Below are 7,666 nucleotides of genomic sequence, written 5' to 3' on the forward strand. Positions count from 1 at the left end.
CTGTAGAAAAATAGATACAACGTATTACAGAAGGTCTTATTCAACAAAAACATGCATGTAAAATTGTCTTTGCTTCAGTTCTGGAACAGTGAGAAAACTCTATTGTAATGCCGGAGCCTACGGTACTTAAAAAGGCTGTAATGTACCGATCTTTGGAGCATTTAATGACAAGTTTTTGTGAATTTTTGTAAATTTTTTTAATAGAACTCAGCTATTTCCTGCTATTTTTGCATTACTTGCTAGATGACATGTTATATTTAATAATCATAGTCCTGATAAGTACTATTAGTACAATAATATTAAAACATTTGTTACCGTTTTTTCAGAAATCATTGTATCTGTTTCCTGTGGATAGGAGAAGTCATGAAAAATGGTCTCTGCCGTGTACCCTCTTTCTGTATTTGTTGCTGTCTGTTAATTATTGTAAGAGGACACCGAAGGAAGCTATCAGGTTTTACTGATAGTTGGATGGTTTGCCTGTTGTTTACTTTCCCATTACTCTAGCATGCAACTGTAGCATATCTTTTCATAGTTTTTCTTCTGTGTTAGTTTTTCCATAACTGTAAGGGAAGGTATTTTAAAGACAGTAAGGGGTGAGTTCATGTTATTTAAAATATGTTTTCAGAAGATATGCAACTGTCATGTTAACTGCACAGTTTCTGTTACTTAGTGGCTTTCTTACTTCTACCTTTATCATCATTACCTTTATCACACATTTCTTCCCCCCCCGTGACTCGTCATTCTCACCTATCGTTGATTTTCAATCAGTGTTTGTCCACAGATGAAGTTATTCAAGAGCAGTATTTGAGGGTAAACTAAATAATAACAAGGCCCACTTCTGAGATAAAGTTACCCAGGTTACCAGATACGGATTTATTCAAGTTTATTTGAAGCGTGACCCACTTCAAGGAGTTTTCCTGAGGAGTGTAAGGCCATGAAGCCACAAAATACCCAGTGTGCTGTAGTACTTCCATGTTGACTCGCTTCTTCATCTATACTGTAATCTAAAAGAAAATGTATTTGTAAGGCTGCTTATTTCAGTTCCTGCACTAGGAAAAATTCTTTCATCCACTTTGTGTTCCTCTGCGACCCTCTTAAAGGAACATACAGTCACCCTTGGAATTTTTAGGTTTGCAAAAATTACTTGTGGAACAGGCCTTTCCTTTCTAAATTGTGCCCCCTTGTGAGGAAATATGGTGGGTCAATAGAAAAGGACATCTGCAGCATTACAGCAGAGCAGTGCGCAGCAACCTCAGCAGTATGCTTGGGAACTGTTTCAAGAGGACAGTAATTAGAAATAATCTTCTTGTGTTTATATAATTTGGCTCAAAGTTTTTTTCCTATTAACCTGTATATTTTCTGCAATAATATAATTGTATTAGTAGCTTAGAGATGAGAAATCTAATGTGGGAAGAATTATTTTACTTTTACTTACAATGAGTTTACATCATGCCAGTGACATTATTTTCTGTACTTATAAATACATTTTAGAAATTACTTAATTGCTAACATTGTAAAATATTTTTTTCTATAAATTCATACAATACCAGGAGTCTAAGGCAGTGCTTTCAGATAAATTTAGCATTGCATCATTTCATTTGCAGTAATGTAAACACAAACTCCAGTATGTCAGCAAAATTAAATATTAAATATTTCAGATTTTATTATCTGTGTGTCAGTGGTTAAGCTAAAATGCTTACGGAGTTTTTACAATGAACAGATTTCCACTGACTGTTGGAAAAGTAGACTTGTAGGAGCTGCAGAGGTGAGGCAGCACCATGTGAAATGCAGCGACAGGATTAAGATTTGGCAATGTACTTTTTTTCTCTCCAGGCTCTTAGGCAGTCTCTGTAGATGAGAACAGACTGTCATCTTGTATTGCTGAAAGCTAACTTGCAGTTTCTGCTTGTGTCTGCTTGTTTGAATTTCTATGCAATTTTGTTGTTTTTCCTACCAGTTGATATGATATGGATATGGATATGGTGAAACACAACGGGAAAAGGTATGTTTCATGTAATATAAAATCTGAAAAAGTTTTTCTTACTGCAGGAATAACAGGAAGGCTACATTTCTTCAGAAAGAAGAATGTAGTGCTGCAGAAAAATACATTCTTGGTATATTAAGCAGGATATTTCTTACTGGAACATGCTGCTTCTTCAGTCACTACTTACCCTGCAGATGTAAACAATTTGTAATTTCTAAAAGTCTGTGTTGTTTCCTTTTTATTTAAATTAGGCATACTGCATGTGAATGTTTACTAGCTTACTGTGTTTGATTGTAAAGCCACTTACAGAATTTTAGTACTTAAAGTTACAAAACTTGGATGAACTTCTGTCTACTTCTTTGCTTAGTATTGGGTTCTAACTCTATAAATAAAGTAATATAATTACAGGATTTTCTTTTTCTTACGTTGTTGTTTTCATAAAATACTTAGACACAGTTAATGAAACCGGCATTAAAAAACCCAATGAACCCAATTTACACTGTTACCGTAAATTGATGAAGAAATATTGCATGTACAGCAAGGATTTATAGGAAATGCTTGCTATTTTTTAGTAAAGTATATTGAAATCATAAAGCAAATATATAAGATTTGTTTTTTTGAATATTCAGTAAGAATATAAATGAAAGCAAATTCTGTACCTATTGCTTCACCCAGTCTAATCAATAGAAAAATGTTCAGTAGAAATACAATCAGGATGACATTTGATTATTATGTATGTTTTTATAAATACTAAAAATACTGTTTTGTCTTACTCTCCCATCATATGCATGTGAAACTAAAATTACAGGCAGCTCACTACACACTAGTGATGATAGTGAGAGAATTGTTTCCTTTTCTCAAACATATGTTGTACTTTTAAATAGTCAAAAAAACCCTGAAAATTGTGTAACGTTCAAGTGTTCTGGACTAGTCTTCCAGTAAAGTACTATGTTTCAGGAATTTAAACTATGAACAATGCTTTTGACTTGGCCCAAGCAATTTATTGTGTAGGTTGGTTAATGAGGAATTCAAGTACCTACTTTTAAAAATGATATAATAATGTTCTTTTTTGTACGTAAGCTCTGATTTTTAGTAAGTTGTGATGGCTATACTTAATGAACACAAACTGTATATCTCTGTGACAACTTGTCTCATTTTCATTTATATAGCAGGAAGAGTTTTACCTCTCTGACGCTTTTGTAGTTTAGTGTTGTAGCTTTACTATGTTAAAAGCAAATAGGCTGGGAACCTTAACACAGAGCTTTGAGGCCTTCAGTAAAGGGCCCAAATATCTGCTTTTTTCTTTGTGCTGCTATGACGTGATAAAACAAAAGGTAACTGAAGGTTGATGCATTATGAATAGTGTTAAAAGTCACGTATACTGTGATAATGTCTGGCAGCATTAGGTTGTGGGACTTACTTTCCAAGGAGCCGAATAAATGCATAGGAAGATAAAATTCCTGTTTCAGTGTGTACACAGTGATAAAAAAAGTGAGCTGTGGGATATACAGGTATAACATACTATTAAATGACCATATTGATAAGTAGCATGTATGTGAATATGGACTTTCGCTGATGTATTAGTAAGTCCAGAAGAGTAATGCCCCGTGAAGAAAGTAAATACACAGGTAGCCAGTCAGGAGATAAAAAAAGAATGACTAGACTAAAATGTTAAATTACAGTCACAGAAGTTTGTCAAGTACATATTGAGGGTGCAGAGTTATCAAAACCATCTTAACTTAGTTTATGGAATAGTATTTGTTTCCATCTTTACTCCTTCTTACTTCTCTATTAATTTTGAGAGGCCATGTGTCTTAAGAATTGTGTCATTTTGGTATCAGTTATTTTAATAATACTAAACTAGTGCCCAAACTTCCTGTCTTAAATTTTGATAAGCAACTAAACTTCCATCATTGCTTCATTTTCTGTTTTCGTATGGTCTTTGACAGATAAATATTCATAGGCAGGTTTCATTGTAGAAGAATGTATCAGTACAGTTTGTAGAGTGACTTTTGGAATATAAAGACTCAATTTTAAGATAGATTTTAGAAGTACATGTCTCAGATAGAAATTACTCTTTTTCACTACAGCAATGCCTTTTTCTATGCTAGTATTATAATAGGTTTATATATTTTATGTAGATTTGGGGTCTGATGAGACCTCTATTGCTAAAAGCATATGAAAACTTTACCTTCCATGGGAATAGATTGTCCTTGATATGCTACTGAGAAAATAAGGGTCTGGAAATGATCTCTGCTTGTTTATTCTGTACTACAGTAAAGATCCATTAGATCTCTACAACCTTTATAAAGTCCTTTTTTCTGTTTTTTTGTTCCTGATGCCACCTCAAGTTCTTATCGTAACATTATTTGAACAAAAAAGGCTTCCTGCTTATTCTCAGAATGATGCTACTGTGACAAAAATGCCCTCTAACATCTTAACAGTGTACTTGTCAAGTTTAGAGTATTTAAGACTTCAGTAAAATGTTACATTCTACTAGGGTTTCATGGAAACATACAGTGCTTTCAAGGTTTTTCTGTCCTTCTATGACAATTAGTTAAAAGCAAACGACCATTTTTGCTTGGGAGTTAACTGAAACATCCACTAGAAATTTTCCTCCCTCAAGTACATGAATACTTTATTATGTACGTGAAAACTTGGTGCAGTTAATTCAAAACAAATCTGTACTCAGCTCTCCCAAAGCTATTGAAGGGCACTATTTCTCACTAAGATGAAGCTTTCGAAAAAGTTTAAAAAATCCTAAATTGGGCATGTGTAATTATGGATGAGTCAAAGTTTTTTCAAAACTGGTGTGATGGTATGAGAGAGAATCTTATGATAGGAATCTAAGTTTTATCCTTCATTTTGAGAGGTTAAGCATATACATAGGTCCCTTATGCATGTAATTCAGTGTAATATAATTGCAATTTATAAAAACGATTGCCCTGAATCATGTGTGGCTATGAATTTTGGTAAGGAAACTGTTGTATATACAAAGTTTAGTTGAAGCTAACACTAAAGCAAAATAAATCTTGTGGATGACTAAACTGTAGTCCCTGGGTCTGTAGCAATCCCCAGAGAATAAGGAAAGTTAATTTAAAATATTTTTGTTCTTCTGGTCTTAAGCCAGATGCCTTAAATTCTGAAAATCAAGCCTCAAGTGACATTCCACTCTAGTGGGAAAAGAAAGGAGAACATATACTCTGGTCCTGCAGAATGATATTTACTTCATTAACAACTAAAAGTGTAGTTTAAATACTGAACTAATGCGCTCTCTTTCTCACTCCCTTGTTCGCTCTCTCACTCACTCTCATTTTCTCTTTCTTAAAACAAGCATGTTTACTTCAAAAAACATCCTTTAACTGTGATGAAGGAATTAGAACTTTTGAAAATTGCAGAACATTAGATTATCTATTTTGTGCATTTCAGGCAAGTAGAACTGAACTGGAAATACAATTAATGAATCATTGTCCCGTGTTTAGATCTTGGAATTGGCTTCCAAAACTTTATTTGGAGACAGCAAAATAAACTTACCAATTTTAACGTAATCATAGTGTTACTGTCATTTCATCTTTTTAGCAGATTCAGATGAAACTCAAAAACTCTTCCAGTAAAAATTACTTCTGTAAATACAGTTTTATTTTAGTATACAGTTGTCTTAATATAAGTATGGCTGTTAGTGTATATTAGGTATCCACCATCAAAGCTATGTCACATACAAAATAAAAATATCATGTGAAAATGGAACATACTGTGCTCTGCAGGACAGTTACTTAGTTTAAGGCAGCATTTGAACACACCAGCTGAAAAGGAAAAGAGGAAATTACTTCTTTAGGTCACTGCATTGTGTATTAGCTGTTCACGCTGTCTTCTTATCTTAAACTTTCCTAAACTTTAGATACTTTCTGTAGATACAGGACGGTCTTCCTTAGCAGCTAATGACTAGGGAAGATGAATAGAGTTGAAGGTGCTACGTTACTGATTCAAGATACTAACATCCGTAAAATTGCTTCATTGTACCATGCTGCATTATTGTGATTGCTTAGTTTTAGCCAAAAATTTTCTTCTAAAAATTTACAAGATTTTTTTTTTAGGATTGTTATTGACTGTTCATTGTGAGCAGTGATGAATGAAGACTCACTTTTTATCAGTAAATTAAGATTAAATGTGTCATTTAAAAATTAAGTTCAGAGTATCAATATTCTGTTGTTACTTTGGGCAAGGAATGGTGCCTTTTCTATTTCTAGGTAGTTAAAAAAACCCCTTAAAGTGGGAAATGCCTCTTTATAGAACAAAGTTATTTTGTTTCATGAAATCATGTTCTGTAGCCTGACCTATAAGTCTATTAAACAATTCAGTCATGAAAACTCTGAGAATTTCCTGGCCCCTAAGTACTATCCAAAATAATCTTATAATTGTTCATGTGACCCTATGAACCCAACAGCTGAAGTACAAGCAAACAAATAGGCATGGATTCAGTGTCTACGAAATTAGAAGATGAGAACTAGATTTCCTGTGCTAAGGAAAATGCTCCAAGTCGCTCTTTTATTAGCTGTATGCCTTGGGTAGGATGCATAAATTTCACAGCTGTAGTAATATGATCTTTTACAACAATATCAATTACAATTATAACTGGTTATAAATGAAAATATTTAGAGATACAGCAAGGTTCTGTTGCACTTTACGTTTGTGTAATACTTATGTTTCTGATGGTAGATCTAACCTGTAGACTGTTTCTGATATATTGAAAGGCAGATCTTTCCAAATGTAAATCTGCAATCTATTACAATAAAATCCCAATACGAGTCTTTCTTTGATACAAATAATAATAGTGATTGTATAAACATGAAGACAGTTTTACTACATGTACTTTCTCTTTGAGCTTTGAGATGTTTAGTCTGAGCTTGAGACCTTCATAAGCAATTCTAAGCAGTTCCTTTAGTTGCAGGGATGCAACATAGCACTGTGTAAAAACGGAATTAGCCAGTGCTGTGAACTTTAAACCCTACCATTGATTATCTTTTGACTTTTAATATCAGAGACACAGGAATGGAATACACTGTATGCTTTCTGAATCAGTTATGTAAGTATACGTATTAAAATAATATTTAAAAAGAACAGGTAAAGCCAGAGTTTTGCAGAAGTAGTTACAGCTAACTTTGGTAAATAGGTAAGATTGTAGAAAGAGGATGACAAACCGAACACTTAAGGGCTGGTGAGACATGGTCTTCAACGGCCATAATTTTTAGGTTTTCTGTTTGGTTCTTTGTTTTTAAGATGGTCTTGTTGACAGGAGATCTCTTTAAGTTTTTTTCTGTACTGTGGGTTGCCCCTCAAACTTACTGTCAATTTGTAGTTCAGAAATATACAACTAAGCTCATCTTTCAAAGTTGTTTAAATAATCAGTTCACATGTGTGGGGATGCAGTTATTGTTAAACGTGTGAGTTCTGGGGAAGCCTTTCCTCAATTGGGAAGATTACGGTTGTTAGTAAGGTACAAAACCATACAGATTTCTGCCTGTATCTGATGTGTGTGTGGTTTTTTGTTTGTTTCTTAGAGAAAATCTAGACTCACTATTGCTCCACATATAGAATAATAGTTGAAAAAATAGACATGTGGGAAGGGGGCTGTTTAACTCCCTTGATGGGCCAGATGGTGGATTCCTCTGCATTGAATGCTCG

Source organism: Pygoscelis adeliae, unplaced genomic scaffold (genome assembly GCF_000699105.1).
Source record: "Pygoscelis adeliae isolate BGI_AS28 unplaced genomic scaffold, ASM69910v1 Scaffold797, whole genome shotgun sequence".
NCBI classification, from domain to species: Eukaryota; Metazoa; Chordata; class Aves; order Sphenisciformes; family Spheniscidae; genus Pygoscelis; species Pygoscelis adeliae.